We start from the raw sequence: 26779 nt of genomic DNA, 5'->3' as shown, positions 1-26779 counted from the left end.
CAGTATTAGAACAGGGCTCATTCGCTTTCCTGTTCGTGGGAAGCATGTTTATTGAATGATCAATTTCACCACAGCTAGCCATCCTAAGAAAATGAAAGAAAATAGGTATATTAAAATCGTGTTGTAACTCTCGTCTTACTGCAACAATTCAAAAAACACTTATTAAGCATCTATTATATGCAAGCCACATACTAGACAATGGAGATGCAAAAATGAAAACAGGAGAAAACTAACTTGTGTAGAAAAACCTTTTTGGTTTGCATGTTACTAATTTTTACTTGTGGGAGGCAATGAGGCATACAAATGTTAAGCCAAAAATACAAAAAATACAACTAAGATGTAGACTTTAAATAAATATACCATTTCTATCAGTCAGGGACTTTGTAAGATAGAACTAATGCAAAGATTTAAAAATGTACAGTCCATTCTAGACTGATAATCAGCTGGAATATAGAGAAACAGAAAACAGCTAAAAGTAATTCAGATTATATATAATTACAGAAACACAACGTTGTAGCCTTTAGGATATTAGTAAGTGAAAATTTTGCAAATATTACCAAATATTAATAAACTTGGTACTTGACAAGTAGACCATAGGAAATTAAGACTAAAGCTGAAATCACAAAAGTTCCCTAACCCTGCGGTGTATCTAAAAACACTGGTTAAACCAGTCATTTCATTCCCTCTCTGTGTAACACTGTCTTCTAATGGCCTCTTTTTGTTGTGGCCTTTTCCTAAACCACATGCTCCTCTTGCTGTACTCTTTAAACAGGATTTCATCTATACTCGTGGTTTTGTGTGTTACATATATACACAACTCACAAATTGACATGGCCAGCCCAGGTCTCTCCTTTCAGCCCTAGGCCTATGTTTCTAATTGCCTATTTTAGATCTCTTCTTGGATATCTTACAGACACAAAAACTGAACTCATGATCTGTTTCCTCTTTATTTACTCCCTTACAGCCCACCTCCACATGACACCACTATCCACCTGTCTTTCAAGCCAGAAATCCATCACTGAAACTGTCCTTTCTCCTATGCTTCCCCCATTCCAGACAGGAGCAAGTCTTATCAATTTTCTCTCCTAAGATCTCCTGAATCATCTACTATCCATCTCTACCCTTCCCTAACTAAGCACACTATTTAATTACTGTAATGCCTTTTAATTGGTCTAACCACACCCCTGGCTTAAAAAGTTGATTTTAGGATAAAGACCAGGATCTATACAGCAAGGTCTGGCCTCCGCCTCCCACACCAGCCTTGTCTCACATCAGACTTGCCCTTGATCAGGCTTCCAGCCGCACTGGCTACTCTTTTTAATAATAGGTTTTCTCTATATAGAACACTGCCCCAGTTTCTGTCTCCCATGCCCCCCATGGGCAGGTTACTACCCATCTCATATCCCTCTTGATAACGTCTCCATAACTAGGTGAAACCACCCTATTTTTTTAACTTGTTACTATCATGCCCTTCTCATTCATAGTTCTTATCAAAATTGCAATGTTACACTTATTTGTGATTATCTTGTTGATGTCATCAGTCTTTCCCATAGGCAGGTGGGTTTCATAGGGGCAGGGAACAAGTCACCTCACCTCTGCCTCTTGTCTGTATTCCCATACAGGAGCTGGCAGATAGACATACTCAAATATTTGCTAAGAAAATGAATGTTTTTCCAAAGAAGAATATATCATAAAATAGATTCGGGGGGCTTTATTTTAAATAACATTAAGTTAAACCAGCTGTCTGGTAAACATTTTTTTTTAAGCATTTACTGATACTTACCTTGGGAATGTCTAAAAATTCTGTCAGTGCACTTAAAGATCAGTCCTAAAGCAGCATATTGAAAGCTATTATATATAATGAAAATCTGCAGATGGCAAAAGGAGAAAGGGTAACTTGAATTAAGGCAGGTGTTACACAAGGAAACCAATGCCAGACAAATCTAAAGACTGAGTGCTAATCCTCCCTAATTACTTGTATACTCTTAAGCACTCAGTTAAACCCTTTCTCTAAATTTCCTTACTTGCAAATCAGAGTTTATAAAACTTAGGTGAGACTAGCTAAAAAAACAAAAACAAATGCTTTGTAATCACTAAAGCTCCACATGTTACAATCATGTAAGACCAAGGGAGAAAATGCCATAATATCGAAGTTGCCCTGAAGAGGAAAGAGAGAGGAAAAAGACAAGATTTGTCAAACTGGATGCATGGAGCTTAAATACTGGCATAAAATTTGTAACTTCCACCTTATTGATTCAGATAAACATTTTAAACAACTACTATGGTCCATGCACAATACTGAATATTGATGGATCTAAAGATAAGACACAGATCTATAAAATTAGGAAATATACATGCAAGCAAGCAGATAATCACAATATGGCCTGATTTCTGCTGTAACAAAATGTGTTAAGATACTTATTAAAAATAATAATGACAAGAGAGAGATGACAGGATGGATACAGGTAAGTCTGTGGTGCAGGAAGCTAGAAGAAATTCAGGGCAGAGACAAATGAGCAATGGAACAGCAGGAGATAAAGCTGTATGGTAATCAGCAACCGAATCATGAAAGCCTCATTGCCCTGAAGAAGAAACATTTGATCTGATTTTATCCCACACTAACAGGAAACCAGAGATATTTTAAAAGGGAAGAAAATAACAGAAAGAGTGGAGCAGTGATAAGTAATATTTCCGTACCAGTTGATTGTGCCATTTTAAATGCAGAATATTTAGAATTTAATCATCTTAAGGATCTTTGCTTTTTTCTAAGATCAAGCACTCTCCAGTGGTTACATAAAGGGTAGTGAATAAGAATGTTAACGCTCATCAAAACTTGAAAAACAATATTCTTAAGGCTTTTATCACAGCACATCCAATCAAACAAGCCATTCTCTTACAGCTTTTTCTGTGTTCTTGGTTCCTCGATAGGCAAGGTTCAAAATGATATTGTTTTTGAAAAGACTGCATTTATCTAGAAAAGGAAGCAGCACAGTCTCAATGAAAAGAACTGATAATTATGAAATGCTTAATTTTCAAACTTTTTCCCCCCAACCTTTAAATACATCTCCAGACAACTCTTTTACCAAAAACTAGGTTATAGGAATTAGTAAAATACAACTTTTTCCTAACCTCTTGGTGAGTTCTAAGTCAACCAAATATGTGATAGGCACTATAGGAGCCTCAAAGTATTCTGAGATAAACTCTTGCCTTCAAAGATCTTGTAACTTAACCTAAGTTATAAGTAAAAGCACATGTATCTCAACTGAGGGTCAATTAATTGTCCTCCAGCAATTTCCCCTAAAAAGAATTGGCTGTGCGAACCACATTTTGGCTCTCAATAACTCATGTATTTCTTAAAAGCAAACAAAATCTTAGTACTTCCCAAAACAGCAAGAGACAGAGTACCACATATTTCATTTGTTATTTGGCAAAAGATTCAGAATACTTTTGTCTGCCCCAGGTATCCTCACACTGTGTTAACAGTCTATGTACATTAATTTCAATTCTGCCAAATACTACAAAGCAGCTCCCAATGTACCTGTAAGAGGCTTTAAAAAAAAATAAAAAATCACACACTCACATCATGCTTCTGGGAATTCATTTTTCTGAACAGTAAAATGGAAACAATGTTGTGACTCAAAATTATTGCAATGTACAATCAATTGAAAGCATAAAACTGTATTTGAAAGCCTCTTCTACAGTATCAAATACATGTCACCACACAGTGTATAATAAACACTTGCTAACTGAATTTAGCTTCTCATTATTTACTGGCAAAAGCTACATACAGATCAATCTCAATATAAGAACAACTCTGAAAAGTTTTAATGGACTGGCTATCAAGTTTTAATTTATCAGGTCCTAATGCTACATTTGTCTTAGGATATTTTATACATATTTTGGTAATATAAAGAACTAAAATTAGCTGTAGAATGGGAGAACAAGACCTATATTCTTTCATCCTTTTCAATTTAGGTCAAAGAAATTAGTTGTCATTGAAATTCCCTTTCAAGTTGAAAAGAGAAGGTATTTAAGCATCTGCAAGTCCCATGGCATGAGGAAGATGCATACTACTACTTGCCACCCAAGTGTAGGGGCAGAAAGTTAATGAACATGTGCATTACTTACAGGTCTTATGATAGGCATAACAGATACCAGGGAGCACAAGGAAGGAATGGTAACTAGCAGGGAAGGGATAAACACATTCTGAATGGATGAAAAGTACTACGCAAGAAATGCTACAAAGACCTTGTACATTATGCTCCTAATGAGTTTAAAAACTTATTCTAAATAACAATGGTTCTTAAACATTTTTAGATCACAGCCTTTATTAAGAATTTCAGGAAATCTTACATATAACTCCAAGGGGTTCAAGAATCTCTATGAAGTGGTCCACACAGAACCACTAAGGAGATAATAGGAATTCACTGAAGGGTTTTACGTTGGGAAGTGAGTCAGTTTAGTAATTTATCAAGATCATTTGGACAGCAGTTTGGAGGAAGACTTAGTGGCATGGGGTAAAGAGGAAACTAAGATTTATAGTAATCTAGGTACAAGATAATGGGAGAGAGGGTGCTATAGGGTTCCAACAATGGAATATAACAAATACTAAGGAAACATAAATAAAAGCATTTGGTTACTGATGGATGGTGGTACTATCCTTGAAGTTTCAGAATTGGAGGTGAGTTCTGTCTCAGACATAATCAAGTCACCAGATGAAGATAGGTAGATGACAGCTGAATTTACTAGATTGGTACTTCAAAGAAATCTAAGCTAATAGAAATCTGATGAGTCACCTGTACAAAGATGGTTCTTAGAGACATGAAAATGGATGAATGCCCAAATTAAACCTGTAGAGAGAGCAGACAAAAAGAGTCAACCACAGAACCTTGGATGATTCCAGCATTTGTAAGTAAGGCAAAAACAGACTGTAAAGGATGTAAGGAATGGTCAGAGAGGGATGAGGAATAGAGAGAAACCAATACCAAAAGCCACGAGGGGAGACATTTGCAAAAAAGAAGGGTCAAGCAAGGAGAGGACTTATAAAAGTTACTGTTCAACTCGTGAAAATTTCCATTTCTATCGTGAAATGTATGGTACATAAATTGTGAGCACCATTAACTGCTAAGCTGTTTTGATTTCCCAGAGACCATCAAGCTTGCTATCAATAACTTTTTACTCAGCTAAGACATCTTATTTTCCCTAGTTCCCCAAAGGCTGTTAAAAAGCTCTTCTAACCTCTTAGTTAAGAGAAATCCTGGACTCCCTTATCATTAAGAAATTAGATAAAAATGAATCCTCAAAATTTATTTTTATTTTCACTTTACCTTATCATTATTCCTCTTGGCTCAGGATGGGGTACAGCTAGTTCTTTTCCAAGCTAACCCCTCAATTTCTGGTGTTAGTACCACCCCAGTTCCACCAACATTTTGAATATTCTCTATCCCTAAATTTCAAAGTAAACTAATATACTAAGTCTAATAATGGCCTCTTTCAGTCTGCATCTATTTGATCCCACTGCACTGAATAATATCACTAACCACTGATTCTTTTTCTAAAACTTTATGCTCTCCATTTTCATGATTGTGCTCTGTCCAAATCCTCTGTTGTTGTTGTTTTCTATCTTCACTAGCTTCTCTTAAGTACAGGTACTCCTCACAGAGGCTTTGTGGGTGGCCTTATTTTCACACTACATTCTACACCTAGACAATCTACTGAGTATTTCAAACTTATATGTATCTAAACGATTCCCAAGACATAACATTCAGAACCATTCCACTTAAGACTTATAATTTCACTTCTGTATTCAAAAAGTCCACTTCAATATTTTCAAGGCACTTGAAATCAACATGGCTAAAAACAAAATTATCTGCTCCCTTAAACCTGTATCTTCTTCCTTTGAGCTCTATCTTAGATAAAATTGGGAACCATCCTCATTGCTCCCTTATTTCTTGGCCACTTCTCTTCCCTATGACAGAAACTTCTTTAGAATGTATCCCCCTCTTTCCCAAAGCCTGTGACCCTAAATCTGGCCTCTTGGACACACTTGTACAAAATACTTACCTCCCAAGTGGCCTCCCTGACTTCAGTCCTTTCTCCCTTTCATCTTTTCTCAGTTCGATCATATCCAATTAGTCTTCTCTAGACTCCATCTTCAATAGTTTTCTACTGTCTATATAATCTAATCCAAATTCCTAAGCATTGGCTTTCAAGTACACTGATACAGCACTTAGAGTAAAACAGACTTAGTTAAAATCCTAGCTCTACATTTATTCTTTTACCCAAAACAGCACTTCCCAAACTTCTTTAAAGGTAAGAATTAGCTGGTGTGTTCTACCTTGGAAATTTAGATGTATCTGGGTTAGTCTAAAAACCTGTGTTTTGTTTAATGAGTGTCCCAGGGGATTATTCTCAGAGAAATCTGATAAACACTGACAAACAACTTCATCACTCTTAATTCTCTTTCATCATCAGTAAATGAAGCTACCACCATCCTTCACAGTGATTAAAATCAATAATCCCAGTAAAGTACCCAGGTAAGAACGTGACAGTAAGCAGGCTCTGACCAAACCCTCGTTCCTTTAGTGAGTTTAAAGCCTTTCTCCCACCCCACTTTCCCACTTAGGGTCGCTTCCTGACTCCCCCAAGATACCTTGATGTTTAAATAGCTATGTCCCTTCTCATTCTCTTGGCTTGAAAAATATTTCTTTATTTTCTCAGATTGTTAAAGTTCTATTCATTCTTTAAGACCAAGCCAAAAGTTCTTCTGTTAATTCTGAATCCTTCATATGGAACAAATCCTTTCAGTCCCAAAAGTATTTATTGCTACCTGAACATGGCATTTCTTCCACTGTTTAGTTATTAATTACGTATCTGTCTTACTTACTAGACCACAGTCTAGTTCCTTGATGGCCAGCACCTAGACAATCTGACCTACAGGATTAAAGATAGATGACTGATTGACTGATAGCTAGATAGATATAACATATGATAGACAGAGGTAACATGAATAGGTTTAAATAAAAGACATATTTGGCCCAATTATAAAGAAAAATGCTTATAGGTTTCATTTTTTATCAAATGCTCAACACTAAGAATGATATTGTCATAGTTTTAATGAGAGTATATAATGAAAACATGATGTTAGAAAAGTGGATAGCAATAATTATATATCAAACTGGGAGAACAAGTGAAATAGTATCTACAAGGGTCATTCTTTTGTCCAGTATTTTAAAACACTGTAACCACCAAGACTGTAAAAGGCAGTAAAATGTTCACTGCCTTTTTCATGGGTGACATCAAGTTGGACAACGCTCATATTAACTTGAAAGACGGAAATCTGATGTTTACTGTCTGAAAATGTTTCATCCAGAATAGAATGAAGTTTAATATGGGTTAGATCAAGGTAGCGTAACATTTTATAGCATATTTCATAAAGACCGAATGAGAGGAAGACAACTAATAAAACTGGGGACTAGAGTGAATTCAGTATGAATTGAAATAATGTACAAATGTTTAAAAAAATTCATTTAAAAAAATCAATTCAATTTAGTGATCTAAGTTTTTAACAACTAGTGTTTTATAACTTATAAGTACGTCTTATTTATAAAAGCCAATACTGTCTACCTAGCTTGATTATTTAAGTAAGTTATTATGTAAAGAGAAAGTAGAACCTAGAAAAAAACTGGACATCTTTCCAGTCTTTTAGCCTTCTCTGAGCAAATTTGCTGTATCCAGTTTCATTTTTTATAGAGATTTTTCCCTAGGAGGAGATTTTTGGAAATCTACATTAACAATAATTTAATGTGAATAAAATTGATAATAAAATGTCTAAAAATCAATACAAAATGCTCATTTTGTATAATTAGAAATATGACAGATATTTGATTTATTGCATTTTAGACCAGTCTACTTAATGTACTGCAGCTTTGGAAAAATCATGATGCCATACTTACATTTCTATTCCAAATCCCACAGATGCTTGTCACAAAAATAAAACATCATCTTCACCAGCAGCAAGCCAGTTTGCAGTAATTTCTCTTTCACTGCTGGTTCATCCTGTGCTGCAAACGAAAAAAATTCAACATCAACTTCTCTAAAGACAAATTAAGAACAAAATTAGTCAATTATGTATGATCCTTTCATTTAACAAAATTCAGTGGCAAATTTTATCTTACAAGTAAAAAAATTTCAAGACAAAGATGCCTGCTTTCACCACTGCTATTCAATACTGCACTGGAGTTCTAGCCAAAACATTTAGACTTGAAGAGGATATGAAAGGCATACAAATTGGTAAGAACGAAGTTAAACTATCTCTATTTACAGAGATTATAAAACTATCTGTATTCTCTCTATAAAAAAAATCCCAAAGAATCTCCAAGAAAGCTACTAGAGCTAGTGAACAAATTCAGCGAAGTTGCAGGTAGTAAGTTCAGTGCACAAAAATATCAGCTGTATTTCTATATCTACCAGTCAACAATCCGAAAAGGAAATCAAGAAAGCAACTTCGTTTATAATAGCATCTAAGACAATATGTAGGAATCAATGTAACTAAGGAGGTGAAAGACTTGTACACTGAAAACTATAAAACATTGCTAAAAGAAATTCAAGAGCTAAATAAATGGAAAGACAACTAGTGTTCATGGATTGGAAGACTATAAAGATGACAACACTACACAAGGTGCTCTACAAATTCAACATAATTCATATCAAAATTCCAAGCCTTTTTTATAGAAATGGAACAGTCAATCCTCAAATTTATATGAAACTGTGAAGGGCCCCAAACAGCCAAAACAATCTTAAAAAAGAAGAGTAAAGTTGGAGAACTCAAAAAACGTCCTGATTTTAAACTTACTACAAAGCTAGAGTAATCAAGACAATGTTGTACTGGCATTAACAATAGACAAATACACAATAAGAGAGTCCAGAAATAAACCCATACATTTATGTCCAACTGATTTTCAAAAAGGGTTCTAAATCCATTTAATGGGCAAAGAACAGTCCCTTCAACAAATGCTGGAACAACTGAACTTCCATGTGTAAAAGAATGAAATCAGACCCCTACTTCGCACCATATACAAAATTAACTTAAAATGGATCAACAATCCTAACATAAGAGGTAAAACCTTACAACTCTTAGAAGAAAACATAGAGGTAAATCTCCATAATCTTTTGGCAAAGGATTTGGCAACGGATTCCTAGATGTGACACCAACAGTATGAGCAACAAAATTTAAAAAAAAAAGAAAAAAAAAAGATAAGCTGGACTTCGTCAAAATTAAAATGTGTGCATCAAAGGACATTGTTAAGCAAGTAAAAAAACAACCTACAGAATGGGACAGGATCTTTATAAATCATGTATCTGAAAAGGGCTTAATATCCAGAATATATGAAGAACTCCTACAACTCAACAAAAAGACAAAAAAGCCCAATTTAAAAAATGGGCGAAAGACTTGAACAGACATTTCCTCAAAACTTTAGAAATGGCCAATAAGTACACGAAAATATGCTCAACATTAATCATTAGGGAAATATAAGTGAAAACCATGATTACATGACATTTCACATCTAATAGATAGCTATAATTTAAACAAACAGAAAACAAAATATGCATTTGGTGAAGGTGTAGAAAAACTGGAACCCTAGTACACTGTTGGTGGGAATGAAAAACAGTGCAGACATTGTGGAAAACAGTTTGGTGGTTCCTCAAAAAAGTTAAACATAGCGTTACTCCATAATCCAGCAATTCCAATCCAGGTATATACCCAAAGTAATTAAAAACAGGGGCTCAAATAGATACTTGAACACCTATTTTCATTGAAGAATTATTCACCAAAGTCAAAAGGTAGACACAACCCAAGTGCCCATCAACAGAAAAACGGGTAAACCAAAAGTGGTACATAAATACAACAGAATATTATTTGGCCGCCATAAAAAGAAATGAAGTTCCAAAACATGCTACAACATGGATGAACCTTGAAAACTTTATGCTAAGTGAAATAAACCAGACACAAAAAAGACAAATGTATGACCCCACTTATATGAAATATTGAAAGTAGGCAATTTCAGGGACAGAAAGTACATTGGAGGTTACAAGGGGCTAGCGGGAGAGGTACATAGTTACTGTTTAATGAGTACAGAGTTTCTGTTTGAGGTGATGAAAACTTTGTGGAAATACATAGTGGTGATGGGTGCACAACATTGTAAATGCAATTAATGACAGTGAATTGTACACTTAAAAACTGTTAAAATGGTCAACTTCACATTATTTATATTTTGCAATCAAAAATTATTTTAAGTGAAACAAGTTATATATAGACAAAATAGCCCCCATGCAATGTATTCTACAGCCATTGCCTTCCTACAAGTAGGTAGTGTGCAAAGACAAGGTCATCACGTTAACTAGGACCTCCTACTGTATATATGTATCTCCAATATATATGTATCTCCAAGTTCACAACCATTAAGCCAAGCTTAAGACGCCTCTTGTGCAGGGAATCCAGAGGCACCAGACAAAACATCATCTCAGTCATTAATCCTTTCTTATCATTTTATATCTCCTTAAAAAACTGCCCACTGCAGAAAGCACTGTATTATATAGAGCTTAGAATCAAGCACACATGACGACTAAGGAGATGCTGGGCCCCACAGTAACCCGAATAGACGAGAAACTTGAATCTCCTTTCAGTTCCATGTGCCTCTTATAGGGTGGGTATCGATCTCAGCAAAATCCCTGGGATTTTAGTGTTTAAAGATAATGACATTACTTTTAATATGATATATGGCCTTAAAAGACAAGTCAGCTTATCCTACCAAATGCTTAACAGAATAATAATCTGCTTGAAAACCAGGGAACTTTCAAAGTAACTGACTAAAAAGGATTTCTAAGTAACTTTTGTTTTACTCTGACTTTAGAACGAGTCTTTACAGATATGGAATGCACTATCCTGACTCCCCCCACCCCCAACCCTTTCACTTTACCCTCTAAATGCCTCCATCTTCAATGGCACCACAGGAGACTCTCTTCACTTCCCTCCTGCAGCTCACTCAAAACAAAAACTCCCCATTTTCACACACAGCACAGGAGGAAACATTCTACTATTCTAACATCATTACTCTTAACAAAGCACTTATTCTTTGAAGTCTCTAATCCTCTACAGCTGTTTTCTCTTATCCTTTAAGGCGCTGACTTAAATCTTCCCACTATTAGCCATCCTCTTTATCCTAACTCCTAACACATCACCATGAACCTCTTGAAATATCCTTAAGAATGAACCATCCAACACCCAATTCAGAGGTTCTTAAACTTGCCCCACTGAGACTGCTTGTTAGACATACGTATGCATTCTCAGGCCCTAACCCTAGAAATTCTAGGCAAATAGACATGGGCTTAAGCCCAGGAATCTCACTTCAAATGATATTGATGCAGACAGTCCTTAGAATACATTTTGAGAAACACCATCCTCAGTTTTCAATTCCTAAATTCAATGACTTCCCCCCATCCCCAGCAACAAAATATGACAGCCACTTTTGGACGAGATGCCACCTAAAACTGGTGCCTCTCGAAAAGCTTAATTCACTCTCAGGTCACAAGTTCTGGTCCTTCCAGCTCATTTACTCACTCATTCCCATACCTGCTCTAATTTTATGGGGACCTCGAGAGTCTTGGCCACCTCTTTTCCTTTATCCAGTTCCCAATCTGATTTCCTTTCCTTCCCAATCTGGAGCCAACCATTTTAACTTCTTTAACAGAATCCTTGGCTCCCTCCTATGTCTTTCATCTACACACACTCCACAAACTCCCCTTCTCTGCATCTTACAATGACATCTCAACTTCCATACCTTAACAAATGAGTGCTGATGGAGTAAACAGAAAATTCTTTTTTTCATCAGCCTCTCCAAACAACCACACCAATTCTCTCAACTTTTATCCCTAATTCCTTTGGAATCTATCCTCTGCTCTCTTGCCATCACTAGTGCCCTGGTGTAGACATATATCATTTGTAACCTAGAGTATATACAGCCTGATTATCTTGCTTCAGTGTCACCCCTCAAATTTATTCACTAAGCGTGACTGATATACTCTATATTGGCTTTCTAACCTGTAAAATAAAGGCAAAGTTCCTTAGGACCACATTCAAAGGCCTTAATGATCTGGAACTTAAATAACTCTCTAGTATTATCTATCTCCCACAACCTCCCAGATTAATATTCTAGTTATACCACATTGCTCAGTTCTCCAAACTTCCCTTTGTAGTTCTGTATTTCGTCCTGTCTGGTAGTCTATCTCTTTTACAGCTCATGAATGTACTGCCACTTTCTCCATTACAGAAAAATTGTTCCCTCCCCTGTATTTTATACGTTTTTCTATTAAACCATGAGCCCCCTGAAGATAGGGACTGTTTTTATACCTCTAAGTGGCTAGCACACTGCCAATAATAAGCGTTGTTGACTCAAACTGACATTTCTTGGATGAATGAAAAGCTAGCTTCTTAAAATAACTGTTGAAACAAAATAAAGAAAAACTAAATTTACTCACATAAAAACATTTTTCTAATTGTAAACAAGGCACCCAGCCACAAAAGATATAAAGATATGTAAGTTCTAATCCTTTCTTTAAATACCTTAAATTCTAACTGAGGGAGTTAATATTTACAAATATACACGTAAGATTCACCTTTGTATCTTTTGATAAGCATATGATTTACCCAGCTGTTGTTCACTGGCCATGAATTCTCCACAATGCAGATAAAGATCCAAGAATAAAACCGATTTTAGTAAATTCTGCAAACTACAGTGACTTTTCCAATTTCTATATCCCATGGATAATTTTCAAAGTAGACTCTAAATGGATTAAAAATGGTTGGGTGAAGGAAAATGAACTAAAACCTATTTGGTATTCTTGACCCTAGCTATGCAAACTGATCCCCAACCAGCAATATCAGCATTACCTGCAGCTCCTTACAAATGAAAAATCTGGAGCCCACTCCATACCTATACAATCAGATCCTCAGGTGATTCATATGCATATTCAAGTTCAGAAAACACTGGTAGACCCATATCACTGAATCCTCAAAACAACCCTGTGAAATATGGCTACACTTGTTTTATATTGGGTTGTCAGAAAAGTCATGATGCATTTTTGCAACGAAAAACAGAAAAAATACGTCATGACTTTTCCGACAACCCAAGAAATGAGGATACCCAAGCCCACAAGGATTTAACCCAAAATCACAAAGCTATCAATATTGGGTGATGGGATTCAAGCTCAAGCATCTTTAAAAAAAAATCTTTTCTTCAATGTACTGTATCTCAGAGAAAAGGTCTAGAACAGCAATATCTAATAGAAATATGATGTAAGCCACATATATAAATTCAAATGTTCTATTAGCCACATTATAAACAATAAAAAGAAACAGGTAAAATTAATTTTAAAAATATATTTTATTTAACCTAATATTTTCAAAACATTACCATTTCCACATGTATTCAACATAAAGAAATTATTGTGATATTTTACATTTTTTATATGTGTGTGTATACTCTTTTAATTCCGGTGAGTGTTTTACACTTATAGCTCAACTCAGTTCAGATTAGCCACATACAAAGTGCTCAATAGCTCCCTGTGGTTATTGGCTACCATACTGGGTAGTACAGGTTTAGAATGTCTTGCATATTAAAAACTATTTTTTAACATAAAAATGGCAATTTATAACAAGACTCTTTGAATAAAGAAAATGAACTTCATGTTACTTTTCCCATACCTTGCATATTCTGTTGTGATCAAAATTGACAGGTTTAGGTGGTCCCAATTCTGCTAACTGATCCCATTAACTATAATCTCTGAGAATTACAATATCAAATGGGTACAACACAGGGAATGGCATGTAATATTCAGGACAAGTATGTGAAGTAGTCCTCAGTAAACGTCTACATTTGAAACCAACGTTTTTTTTTTGTTTTTTTTTTAATGGAGGGAGGGAGAGGCTTTTACTTTCAACCAAAAATAGAATACTGTAATTCTAACTACAGGCCAGAATTAATTTGGCAAACATAAATAATTCAAACATACATAATTCCTGCTGCAATGAATGATTTGTAAATTATACACCAAACTCAATACAATTTATGAATCACTACAGTAAAATTTACACAATATCTTGACATGCAAATACCAATTGGTGGGTTAAGTTTCCCTCTTTAGGTGCAAATTTATACAGAAATAAACTATTAGAAAGGTAACAAAAGAAACAAAAAGAGTCAAGATTTGAAACTAAATTAGATATTTCTCTCCCTTAACAATTCTGAAGAAAAAGAAGAGACCAAATTTAGAAATACATGAAAGAGTTTAGAGATTATCAGTAAATTTAAATCATTTACCCACTCAATCAATTTAAGTATAAGTGAAAATTAAGTAATATTGTACTATTTATAATTTGTGACCGCTCAACAAACTCACACTCCTATTGTTTGTAATACTGTTACTTTCTCTAAAAATATCTAGTATTAATTACAATTCTACTTTTCAAGTCTGTCACAAGGTGAAAAACAAGGTTTTTTTTTTGTTTTTTTCCCCCACATAGATTCAAATAAATATATTTTTTAAAGAATCAATTAAGAAAAAGGTAAGTATATAACAGTTAAAATATCAAATTTGAGAGATTTGAAGACTTCCTGTATTGTTCCAATTACTAACAGCTAATGTTTAATAAAGTAGTTTTTACTCTTTATTTATGCAAAATACACAAAACAGGAAATGTTCTACATAAAAGCTATCAGAAACAGAAAACAAAGATACTTCAAACCTTACAACTTTTGGTATATAAACATCCCCCAAAATAAAAGCAACGACTGGTAAAAGAAGGAAGAGAGATTGGCTGTAATTTCGCAGGTACATTTTAGTATTTATTTCTTAAAAGAGAATCCCAAATTGAGAGATGTAACTAAATGCCCTAATGTTTCCATTTTTAGCTTTCCTTCTCATGCCGTTAAACAAAAGCCTTCCGTAAAAACTCATTTCAACTAAATGGGGTCCAATACTTTATTTTAAATAATTATTCCCCATACTGTATAGCAAGCACTTCCCTTAAAAGACATTACTGGATGGCAATCTATGGCCTTCATTATCTTCACACTCAAGCATTCAACCTTTACATTTTCCCTCCAAAAATGTGGGCTTTGCATTTTAGTTTAACAAAATATGAAATGTGAATGTGAACTGTTATCTTTTAAGCATATCAAACAGAAGTTTCATAGTCTGCAATCATCTTGTAAATAAGAAAGGCTCTGCTGCTAATGATCTGTGTGACCTTGGTCAAGTCATAACTCCCACCCATGTCTTAGTTATTTCACCCTATTCTATACTTCTGTAATTCTCAATTCTAAATATTTTAATTAACAGGCATCTAACAACAGGTTTTGTTTTAATTAACCCAAAAGGTAATAAACACTAAGTAGTCCACATGTAAGCAGTGAAATGTTAGTAAGGTGGTTTCCATACCCACAAAGATTGTTCCTAATCCAGCAGTTGTTTCACAAACTCAGGTTCCTTAGGAACAATCAGAAGCCAGGCAAGAGAATGGAAGAGGCTCAGCACCTTGTTACTAACACTGGGGGGAAAAAAGCATTAAAATATCCAACTGACAGTGTATCAGACATTTCATGCTAGTAAATGGCTAATACATAAAATAATATTATCTAAACTAATACTGTGAATAAATTTAATACTCTTTTTCTTCTACCAAGTCAAGAAATCATTTTTCAATCCTGTAAAAAAAAAAAATCTGCCCCATTCTTCTAACAATTCAAGTTGGTGGAAACTGAAACAAAATATTTTACCAGTTGATACGTCTCCTCAAAGAGTATCCCTCTTGTCCAATGACCAGCTCTTTGGAAATATAGTTTTCCTGATGATGATAATACCAAGTATTTTGTTAACAACCAGTAAGTAACAAAAAAATCTAAAAATATCTACCATTAGTTTCATTTTGCCCACAACTTATATTGGCCAATTTGAAATAAAAAATGGGGCTTAACAAAATGCCCAATTTAAGATATACACGGATAAAACAAACATATTCAAAATCTATTTCTAGAGTGGCTTTCACTCTTCCGATTTTCTCTTTAAAATGAGATTTACCTGACCTATTTTCATGTTTTCAAAACATCCAGGCACTCATCACAAACAGTATTTGCTGGTCACAAAAACATCAAAGCCGGTATCATAAATCCTGTTGTGTGCCAGTCATTTTCTTCATGTGCCCTATATACCACAGTCTTTTAAAAATCTAAATATAGATTCATTTTTTTTAAAGTTTTCCAACTTTTATAATTATATACTGCTTTCAATGCCAATGTTATACTTTCACATACTATTTACAAAGTAGTAAACACATGGGGGTGGGGGAAGAGCCTGAAATGTCAATCATACAAAGACAAAGCGTTTTCTATCATTTCTTGGCGTCTTCTCCCCTCAATTCGTTTCAATAATACAAAAATATTACTTAAACAAAATAAATGCTGGTACTATCGAAACTTGAGAAATAAATACTCACTAAAAAGGTACTTGGGAAAATAAAAATATATATGAAAACAGGGAAAAATCCAGTTGCCAGAATGTGTGTGTAAACTCAAAACAATTTTGCAACGTTTCTCTAGACGCCTATGGAAAATAAAACAGCAACAACAATGGAAGACCCGCTCTTTCAGACGGGATGGGGGGTAGCGAGAGAACTCCGCATCCAACAACCCGAAGAACAAAGCAACGGCCTCGGCTTGAAGATGCACTGAGGTTTTGGAGGCTCAAAGTGTAATTGTTGGGATGCTTTAATAACCATCAAAACAACTTAGGATACCCAGCGCAGGGTTTAACCGAGACAAAGTGGAGGAACTACTCTTCGTATAAGGCAAAGACCCAGACACTGAGCAGGGGGAAGGGGAGAAGAGAAAGCAGCAGCCAAAGACACTCCGGAAAAATACAAAATGTAGAGACTGTACACCCTGGATGCGTTTTAACCCAAGGCCCGACTAGGGCCTCCACAAGGGAAACAAGGGAGCAGGATACCCCACCCCCCAAACCATCGCCGCCCCTAAATCTTGAGGCCAGAAGGTTCCCGGGCAGAGGCCTGACACCACATCCGAGGGGAGAAGAGATGGATCTGGCTGCCACCAAAGGTAGCGACGAGGACCCCGGCGGAAGAGGCTGCGCAGTAATGGCCGCTGCTCCGCCTCGCACCCTGACCGTGACCAGCTCCCAGCCGTCGCCCAGGACAGGGGCTGCGGCGGTCGCCGGCAACGCAGAGCCCGTCGCAGTCTTCTTGCCTGCGACAACAGCCACAGTGGGGGCGGCGGGAAGGTCTGAGCCTCCCCATCCCATGCCGCCCCGGCGCGGACATCCGCGGTCGGACAGGCCCAAGGGCGTCCATCAACGTACCGGCCCCTGACCCCGCCGCCGCCCCTCTCAGGCCCAGTACGCAGGGCTGACCCGGAGCGCGTCGTGGCAGGAGGTGACACCGCGGGCCATCACTCCTCTTCCCGAGTTAGGAACCTGGAGTGGCTGGCTGACTTCCACCCTGCCCCCCGCGAGGGCTTCGCCCCGTCTCCCACCTCTCTGGCCACAGCTGCGGTGGCCTCGCAGTCTTTTCTCCTCGGCCTCGGAACCCGCAGCGGCCGGGGACGCGCGCGGCCGTCACGTGACCGCCCGTCGTGTCGCGGAGGGCGGGGCCACGCGGGGCGGAAGCAGCACAGCGCACTGGGGAGCTCGCGCTAGCCCCGCCCCTTCTTATCCCCCCCCCCCCATGGCCCTCAAAGCGTGCCGCAGGCTTCCTGCCTTCTGTTTTTGGGGAGCTATAGTTTGGTTACCTGGATTCTTCTAACTGCTTTATGTTTTGCTTTAGTTGTAATTGGGTACAAAAGAGTCTGAAAGTGCGGGTCTCACAGAGAGAGAGAGAAAGAGATTTGGGGCCAAGGAAGTAAGACACGCACAGGACCAGCAGATGGGGCTGCTCAGAAACCCAGCTTCAGGACCTAGCTGGATTTTGGGTTGAAGAGCCCGTGGCAAAGTACTGCTTGTTCTCTTTCAAACAAACAAACAAATAAATAAATACATACATACATAAAAATAAATAAATAAATAAAAAGTCCTCTAGGACGTCCCAGATTATTCATCTTCTGAATGGTTGTGTAATTTAATTGGAAAAAGAAAAGGATCTTACTTTCCTTTTGGGCCATTTTTCTGAGGCATAGGAAGCTGGAGGAAGAGATTGATCAGCGTAAGAATCTAAAACTAAAGAAATGGCTTATTTTGTTGCATGCCTGTGGTTTTAAACATCAAAACCTAGGCAGTATCCTCCATTTTTATCTTAGCATATGCATTATCTTTTTCGAAACTGTATTTTCTTAATTTGTTGTAAAACGAAGAGGGTGGAAGAGCATGCTTTTTGTCTCTAAAAGAGTATATACGTGAGTATATTTCCACATTGCCTGCCAGTATCTTCTTATTTCCAAGGCTATTGCATTTGAGATCTCGTTAACTGTTTATTCAAGGTTGGACATTTTCAGTGTTCTTATATTTAGAAATGTGTACGTTTCCTTTCATTCCTCTGAAATCAATTTATTTCAAAATAGATATATACATGAGGTCAGACAATTAAGTTCATGAACTCATCCTAGAAAAAGAGCTACGTACCTCATTGCTGAGTATCACAATGGTCACCTTCAAAGTATTCCATTTGGGAAGCTATACACTGATGCCAGTGCCTAGTACACCCTTCAAAGCAATTTTGGAACTCTTTTTCTGGAATGGCCATCAGAGCTGTCGTCGTATTATCCTTGATGTTCTGAATGTCATCAACATGTCTTCCTTTCAATATTTCCTTTATCTTTGGGTAAAGAAAGAAGTCATTGGGGACCAGATCAGGTGAGTGTGGAGGAAATAACTGTTCCAATACAGTTATTTGTTTACTGGCTAAAAACTCCCTCATAGACAGTGCCCTGTGAGCTGATGCATTGTTGTGATGCAAGAGCCATGAATTGTTGGTGAAAAGTTCAGGTTGTCTAACTTTTTCACACAACCTTTTCAGCACTTCCAAATAGTAAACTTGGTTAACTGTTTGTCCAGTTGGTACAAATTCATAATGAGTAATCTATCTGATACCAAAAAAGGTTAGCAAAATCATTGCAACAAGTTCTCAAACTTAATTGTCAGACGTGTGTGTGTGTGTGTACGTACATATATACATAATCAATTTTTAAAGCGTGCCATCTAGCTCAGTAATCATTACTCAGGTAGGTAACAGCAATATTTTTATAAATTCTTTAAATGTAGTAATATTGAACTGGGTATTCTCCATCTTTAAACTTAATCTCCTAACTTGATGCTCTCCTTAGCCATCCAGTTTTACCCACTGTCTTACACACCCTATGACGATATTAGCAAAAACTTGATACATACTTGAAGATTCCAGCTTGAAGAGGTAATACTACTATTAACTAACAATGTGCATGGCATTGTTTTAAGTGCTTTACAGGCATGAACTCATAATAAACAATGAGGTAGGTACTATTGTTATTCCCATTATACAGAAATAGGTGCAGCTGGGATTTCAATCCAGACAGGGACTGGAAGAGTTCACCTTGTTCAATTCTTCATTTTATCAATTAAGAAATAGGTATAACAAAGTTAAATGACTTGCTTAAAGTCTTTTCTTGTTGAAGATAGAACCGGGATCAGAACACAGGTATGCTTCCTGATCCATAAATACTTTTAATGTAGGAAAAGTTATTCACAGTTCTTCAGTTGCTCCAGGCACATATTTTAGAACAGTTTCACTAAAATAACATAATTTTATTCTGTTTATCTACCTATTCATCTGAAAGCAAGAAAGGAATTAATCAACAGGAATCCCACTAAAATATACTTCCAACCCTCTCAGCCACACCCATAATCGTGGTCATTTCAATGAATAGTTCCATCTTTCCTTATCCAAACCCATTTTTAATTCTTCTCTTTCTTTTATGTCCCATTTCCATTTTGCAAATAATCTGTTGGCTCTTCCTTCAAAACATACCCAGAATCCGACTATTTACCACCTCGACTACAAGCTACAGCATCTCTTGTTTGGATTATTGCCATAGACCAAGGACTGGTTTTTTTGCTTCTGCCCTTGCTTTCCTTTGAGTTTATTCCCAATACAGAGGCCAAAGTAAACTTATTAAAAAGGAAGTCAAATTATACCACCCCTCTGCTCAAAGTCTCCCATGGCTTCCCAAAACAAAGTAAAAACCCAAGTCCTTAATAGCTTTAAGACGCCCCTCATAACCTCTCTGACTTCACAAACTGCTCACTCAGCTTAGTGTTCCAAAAACACTCCACACAAGCTCTCAACCTCAGTTTTTGCAGTTGTTTCCTGTGCTTAGGACATTCTTTCCCATCATGGCTTCCTCCCTCTGTGTGTGCTCAAATGCCATCTTTTCTTTCAGTCCTTTACTTGCCACTCTATTTTAAATTACGACATCTCCCAGTCCGGATATTTCTTATTCCACCCTTTACTTTTTCTCTCTAATACTTATCGAAATGTAAGGGATGGTTTAGTTTGCTTATTCTCCTTATATATCTCTCCACACTAGGACACAAATCTCTCCAGGGCAGGAATTTGTATTTTATTATATTTTGTATCCCAACTGCCAAGAATAGTGCCTGACACATTTAGAGAAGCTCTCTTTGAATATGTGCACACAGGTTTATGTACCAAAAAATATATAAATGAAGAAAAACTTCTTCTTATGTGTCAGCAATTATATATAAAGAGGAGAACTGAATGTATGCAGTAGTATGCACCCCACCTCCAGCAGCCACCTGAAAGGCAGTGATGAGTTTCTATCTATGAATAATATAGGCTGGCACCTCTCAACATTGTCAGAAGTGTTTTAAAAGTAATTGGTTTCGAGTAATTGTTAAAATGCCCAAACTTTCAAATGATTTACTTAAAGAAATCAGAGCCTAACAGATTTAAGGTATCTCTGTAATAATGGTAATCTCACTGACATTCTATTTTGCTTCATTGAATCAAAGATAAAGGAGTTGCAACAGACTGCTTAGGAATTGCTCATTATTCATAACCTACGATTTCCCACAAGCATATAAAATGCATTCATGTATACCACACATCTCCTCCAGGCATCCCCCTTCCCCATATTATCTCTCAACACCCAAAAATGTTTGATGTTATTTATTTTGCTTAATGATCAAACTATTATTTTTGTTTTGTTAATATCTGAAGACATCCATGAAAATGTGCATGAAAAAATTATACGTGTTATAGTAGAAAATGTACTGAAAACCATTGATACAGGTAGTCTAGGGCAGTGTTTTTCAAAATGTTTTCTAGTGTTTTCTGGGATCTTTGAGATCCTTTCAGAGGGTCCCAGAGGTGAAAATTATTTCAATAAGAATAGTAAGATGCTAGCTGCCTTATATACTCACTTTATCTCCAGTGTACAGTGGAGTTTTCCTAAGGCCACATGATATATGATGTAGCAATATATTGAATGTAGATGCAGATATTAGAATTTGCCTATGTTGCTTAAACCAGGCATTAAAGAGATTTGCAAAGCATAAAATAATGCCGCTTGTCTCACTCAGTTAAGTTTGTTTTGGAAAACACAGTTATTTTTCAGCAAATACGTATGTTAGCACTTAATGGACTTTTTAAAATGAATTAATAAATATTTTAAACAGTTCTCAGTTTTAGTTTCTAATTTAGTAAATATTGATTGATTAACACATATAAATAACAGTTTGTTTGAGTCTCCTAGAATTTTTTAGAGTATAAAGGGGTACCAAGACCAAAAAGTTTGAGAACACTGGTCTGGGGCTATTTTGTGTATCAACTCTAAGCTAGATTTCTTCCCACATGCCAGCAATCATCTGATAACTGTGGACACAACTTTCTCATATGTCTGGAAACAGAACAAACCAGATTCAGGAATGTACTAGTCGTTATAGCTAGCAGATGAATAGAAAAAAGCCAAGGGGAAGTTTTGGAAAGCAAACTTTTCCATTTCAGTTGAAGATTTTGCTCCAAGAGCTGATACATACCTTGGTCTCTGTTGTACCATTTGGTGGTGTTCTACTTACAGTAATTAAATAATATATACTTTTCTAGCAGAATTCCTTTGCAAATAACAGTATAGTAGACAGTTTTCCCTTTAACTAATGTGATAATTAATGCTCTCTCTTTGACTAGCTCTCAGTGTTCTAACTGCAGCCCCAGAAGTTACAACTGAATTATAACAATTGTATGCCTGGGAAATAGCCCAACACAAAACAGTCATGAGTCAGTTTTACAGTTTAGCTGTAGAGTCAAGCATGTCTTTCCTAACCTTGGTTGTATGTATACATAATATATGTATTGATTTTCAGATGTTTTATATTGACAATATTAGCTGTCATATTATTTCTAAAGTCCATGCTGTTTCGTTATGTGATATGACCTCTCATTGAGTGTAGTATTAAATGATAAGAATGAATGCTCTATTTTATTTTTTGACAGAATCATTTGTCATTTTAAAGCTAGATTATTATTATTATAATAAAAATGACACTTTAACAGTGTACCCTATTATTACATAAAGGAAATGACTTACAGTTGTGCAGGCAGCAAATATGTTTTCAATGCCACATTTTCCTCAAAATGGTTGGGATTTAACAAATCATCAATGTTAAATAGTTTTGTAATTATGCATATTTAGGCTTTTGGTTGTTTATTTATGAAATGATGTGCACATCAATTATCAGTTTAATACAATTATAACCTAGAAACTTGAAATATTTTCACAGCAGTGTATCAGTCAGTGTCCTATTTAGAAAACAGAAATCACTGTAAGTATTTCAAAGGGAATTTAATGCAGTGAACTGGTTGCAAAAGTATTATAAAACAAGAGGAGCTAAAAAGGGGGAGATAAGGAGACCCTGATATCAGTAACTGCAGAAAGTCACTAGCTCTCCTAAAGTTGGAGGAGAAAAGGGCTTATTGGTGTTTCCAGAACCTACTCACATGCTGCTGGAGCACTTTGGTTTGAACTACTGCAATAGGAAGTCAGGAGCCCATAGGCTTACAGATGCTGCAGGAATCTAGGAACTCATAGCCACCAGCAGTCACCTACACCTGCCCCTGCCAGATCAGGAACAAGAACAATATCACCTCCTTCCTCTCACCTTCTATTTGCATATGAGAACCTTCCGTTGGTGGAACCACGCAGGAAACCAGTGGTCAGTAGATCCTGGAAAATGACCTTTTCCAGCCCCCTTAGATTTAAAGTAGAATATAGAAGTACCAGTGTGAGGCTGGGCATCAACAGAAAGGAATTTGCTGTTACTGTCTCCAGAATTGAGTTTCCCCTTGTATTCTTTGTCATTTCCTTGATTTCTCTATGGGGTCTATGCAATTCTGGGAAACACTACTCCATTCTTGTAAATGGGGCATGTAAACTGGTTAAGTCAATGAGTACATACCAGCCCTGGTCTAATGACTGGAAGATGTAGACATTTGACCTCAGATAGTGCTATCATGTGAAATTCTGGGACTTCGCCAGGGTGTTGGAGCAGAGAACCTCTCCACCTTTGGATGGCATCAAGTACACGTGTCACACATTGAGCGTCTTCAACCATGTTGCCGCTGTGAGGAAAAACAGCCTGAAGATGAAACCGATAGGTGGAGGACAGCAGGACTGAGAATGGCAGAGGCCTGTTGAAGCACACTTACAGGCTGTCTTTTCTTTGAATTTCTCAATTACGTGTGCTCATATAGCCCCTGTATTGTTTAAGTCAGCTTGAGTTAGCTTTTCCTGTAGTATTTGCAACATGAAATATCCTAATACATGATAATTTCTAGATCTGGCAACAAACAATTTCATACTCTAGCTACAAACTTTTGTATTTCTGGCTCTCACATTTTCTCAGTCCTACTAAACTGTTAGAAATATAAGGCAAATGTGGGGAAAAAAACAACTTTTGCACAGCTGATACATCTCTCAACCTTTGATAGAATACATAGATTTAAAAAGTAATGATGAGAAATTGCATGATGTTTTAAGGTTGAATCAATAGATACACAAAAATTTTGTATCTATAAGAGAAGAACACACCTAATATTCAGGTGCCCAAGTAATAGTTACCAAATATAAAAAGGAAAAAAAGAAGAAACCCATATACTTAAACTACAAAGAATATTTCAATCAATTTCTCCAATCATAAGTTTGTCAGGACATATTTTCTGATAAAAATGTAATTAAACTGGATATTAATAAAGTATTAAATAGGACAAATTATCATTTCAAAGTTCAAAGTAAAGTATCTAAATCTTGTGCCAAATATAAAATAAATATTATTTGAGACAACCTTAAAACAAGAATAACAAGAACACAGTATACTAGCATTTTTTTAAATGTGGGCAAATTTACCTCAGAAAATTTTATAGTCTTAAGGTTTTTTATTACTAAAAATAAAGAGCTAAAACAAGATTTCTTTTTAAAGGACACAAGAATACAGGAATAAAATCCTAAATATTAAAATCAAAGTAGAATTAATCCAAAAGTTTTGATTGATTTAAAAATAAATGCACAATGTAATGGATGAATCTTGGGCAAATTTTATTATGAAAATATGTAAAATACAAATAAGCATTATTAAGAATGTGAAAGAAAAACAGCCATAGATATGGAGCAAGTTAACATTACTATATGATACTATACTAATAAATATGAAAAGTCCAGTGACATAACTTGGAACATATTGATCTTTGTACACAAAGAAATTTTTCTTACACTTTGGACAAACTATGCTTGGACTAACTGAATGTGGAGTCTTGCTATGGTCTGAATGTTTGTGTCCTTTCCAAAATTCATGTTGAAATTCTAAATTCCCAAAGGTAATAGTATTGGTAGGTGGGCCTGTGGGAGGAGATTAGGTCATGAGGTCAGAAAATTCTGCAACCTGGAACATAGTTCTGCAACTATGCTGGCACCCTGATCTCAGACTCCCAGCCTCCAGAACTATGAGAAATAAATTTCTGTTGTTTATAAGCTACCCAGCCTGTGGTATTTGTTATACAACAGCCCAAATGGACTAAGACAAATCTCTTTATCTGGATCTTTGGTGGTTACTTCTTGTCAATGATGTCTCAGCTTAAATATCACTTCCTCAGGTTTTTTTTTTTAACTACTTGTGATTCCCCAATATAACCTCCGTTTTTCCACTCTCCATATCACATGCTTAATTTTACCAGAGCCTTTTTCTTTACTTGACATTTAAAAAATTTATTTCTTGATGTATTATCTGTCTTTGTTTCTGAGAAAGTAAGTTCTTTGACAATAAGGACCTTGTATGTGATTACACAGTTGGTATGAATAAAAGTCTTAAATAAACTAATGAAATATTTTTTAGGAAAATAAAAATGACTGAAATCACAAAACGTATATCCAAAAATCATTAAGCTACTTCTAAAAATAGTTCCAAGGCACAACAGTTTTATTGTGGTGCTTTCAATAAATAAAAACTCTCTGTTTTTCAAAATGTTTGATAACCCAGAAAATGATCAGTTATTCAGTTACACATTTAGAAAACCCAAAAGAATAGATTGTAAAATTCTTAGAACTAGAAAAAAACATAAGTCAATTATTTAGATACAAAATAAATATACAAAAATAAGTATTTTATTAAAGTATTAAATCAATTTTTATTTTATTAATATTTAAAAAATGAATTAACAACTTAAAGTTAAAATTTCAAATCAAAATCTAAATGATGTTGTTAGAAATGGACAACTTATTTTTAAATTTACCCAAATATGTAGGAAATAATAACTGCTAATAAACAAATGTACATACCGTGTTTGATGAAGAAAGAATAAGCTCTTAACAAGAAAGGCTGTTTTCAACAAACAACTTTGGGGAAAAGGTGCCTACTTGAAAAAAATATATATCCACCTCATACTATAAAGTAAAGATTGTAAATTGGCCACCCTTATACCATAACTGGGCCACAAATGTATACTGTTTGGTGCATGGTATTTTAAAAATCAGAAAAAAATTTTATCAAAATGTAAGTGTTAAAAAAAAATGGGAAGAAAAAGTAAATCAGAAGATATAGCAACAGTGGACCCACATTCCCAGATGGCAGTATTTGGCAGGAACAGAGCAGTGGTTCCCCACCCCCACGCCACCCCCAGGCTCTGCAATTTGGCACAGCTCTTCCTACCTCCTGCTGCTTTGTGCCAGCTTGCCTCATGCATTTATAGGAAAGGTTCCACTCTTATAGCTATTTGAGATTAAAAACTCCAGATGGGTCCAGAGTTAGATATAAAAGATAAAACCATGAAATAAATTAGAAGAAAACACTGGTGGACTAAGTCAATTTGATCTTGTGCAACTCAGGTCATTTTTGTTAATTAATAGTAGCCTCCAATGGTTAAAGGTGGGTGAGTATTAACTACTTCCACATAGCCTCTCTAGCAGGTTATGAAGAAAGCAGTTCTCAGACCAAATTTCTCCATACATCTATCCATTTGTCAAGTTTTTTTTTTTAAATAAACTGTTATTTATTTTATTTTATTTTATTTTTTTAAAAGATTTTTATTGGTGAATTGGGGGGATGGGAACAGTGCTGGGGAATTGGAGGAAGGGGGACAGACAAGTTGCTGTCGTTTTGTTCTTCAGTCTAGTTGTGGAGGACGTTGCTTCACTGGCCCAAGTTGGCACCATCATTGCGCTCTTCCCTGGTGAGG

The 26779-nt window shown here is 36.0% G+C and overlaps 1 long non-coding RNA gene across 1 annotated transcript; it reads right to left on the bottom strand.

Annotated features, from left to right (window-relative positions):
• Positions 1–16: 16 nt before the first annotated feature.
• Positions 17–17704, bottom strand: LOC109392629 (uncharacterized). The gene is made up of 3 exons (XR_002126096.1): positions 17604–17704; positions 7956–8063; positions 17–83 (listed from the first exon to the last, which is right to left on the bottom strand). It is a non-coding gene; the product is annotated as an uncharacterized LOC109392629 (long non-coding RNA).
• Between the last annotated feature and the right edge of the window lie 9075 nt (positions 17705–26779).

Source organism: Hipposideros armiger, unplaced genomic scaffold, assembly GCF_001890085.2.
Source record: "Hipposideros armiger isolate ML-2016 unplaced genomic scaffold, ASM189008v1 scaffold_340, whole genome shotgun sequence".
NCBI classification, from domain to species: domain Eukaryota; kingdom Metazoa; phylum Chordata; class Mammalia; order Chiroptera; family Hipposideridae; genus Hipposideros; species Hipposideros armiger.
The sequence above is the reverse complement of the archived record's forward strand: the minus strand, read 5'-3'. Positions and strand labels throughout refer to the sequence as shown.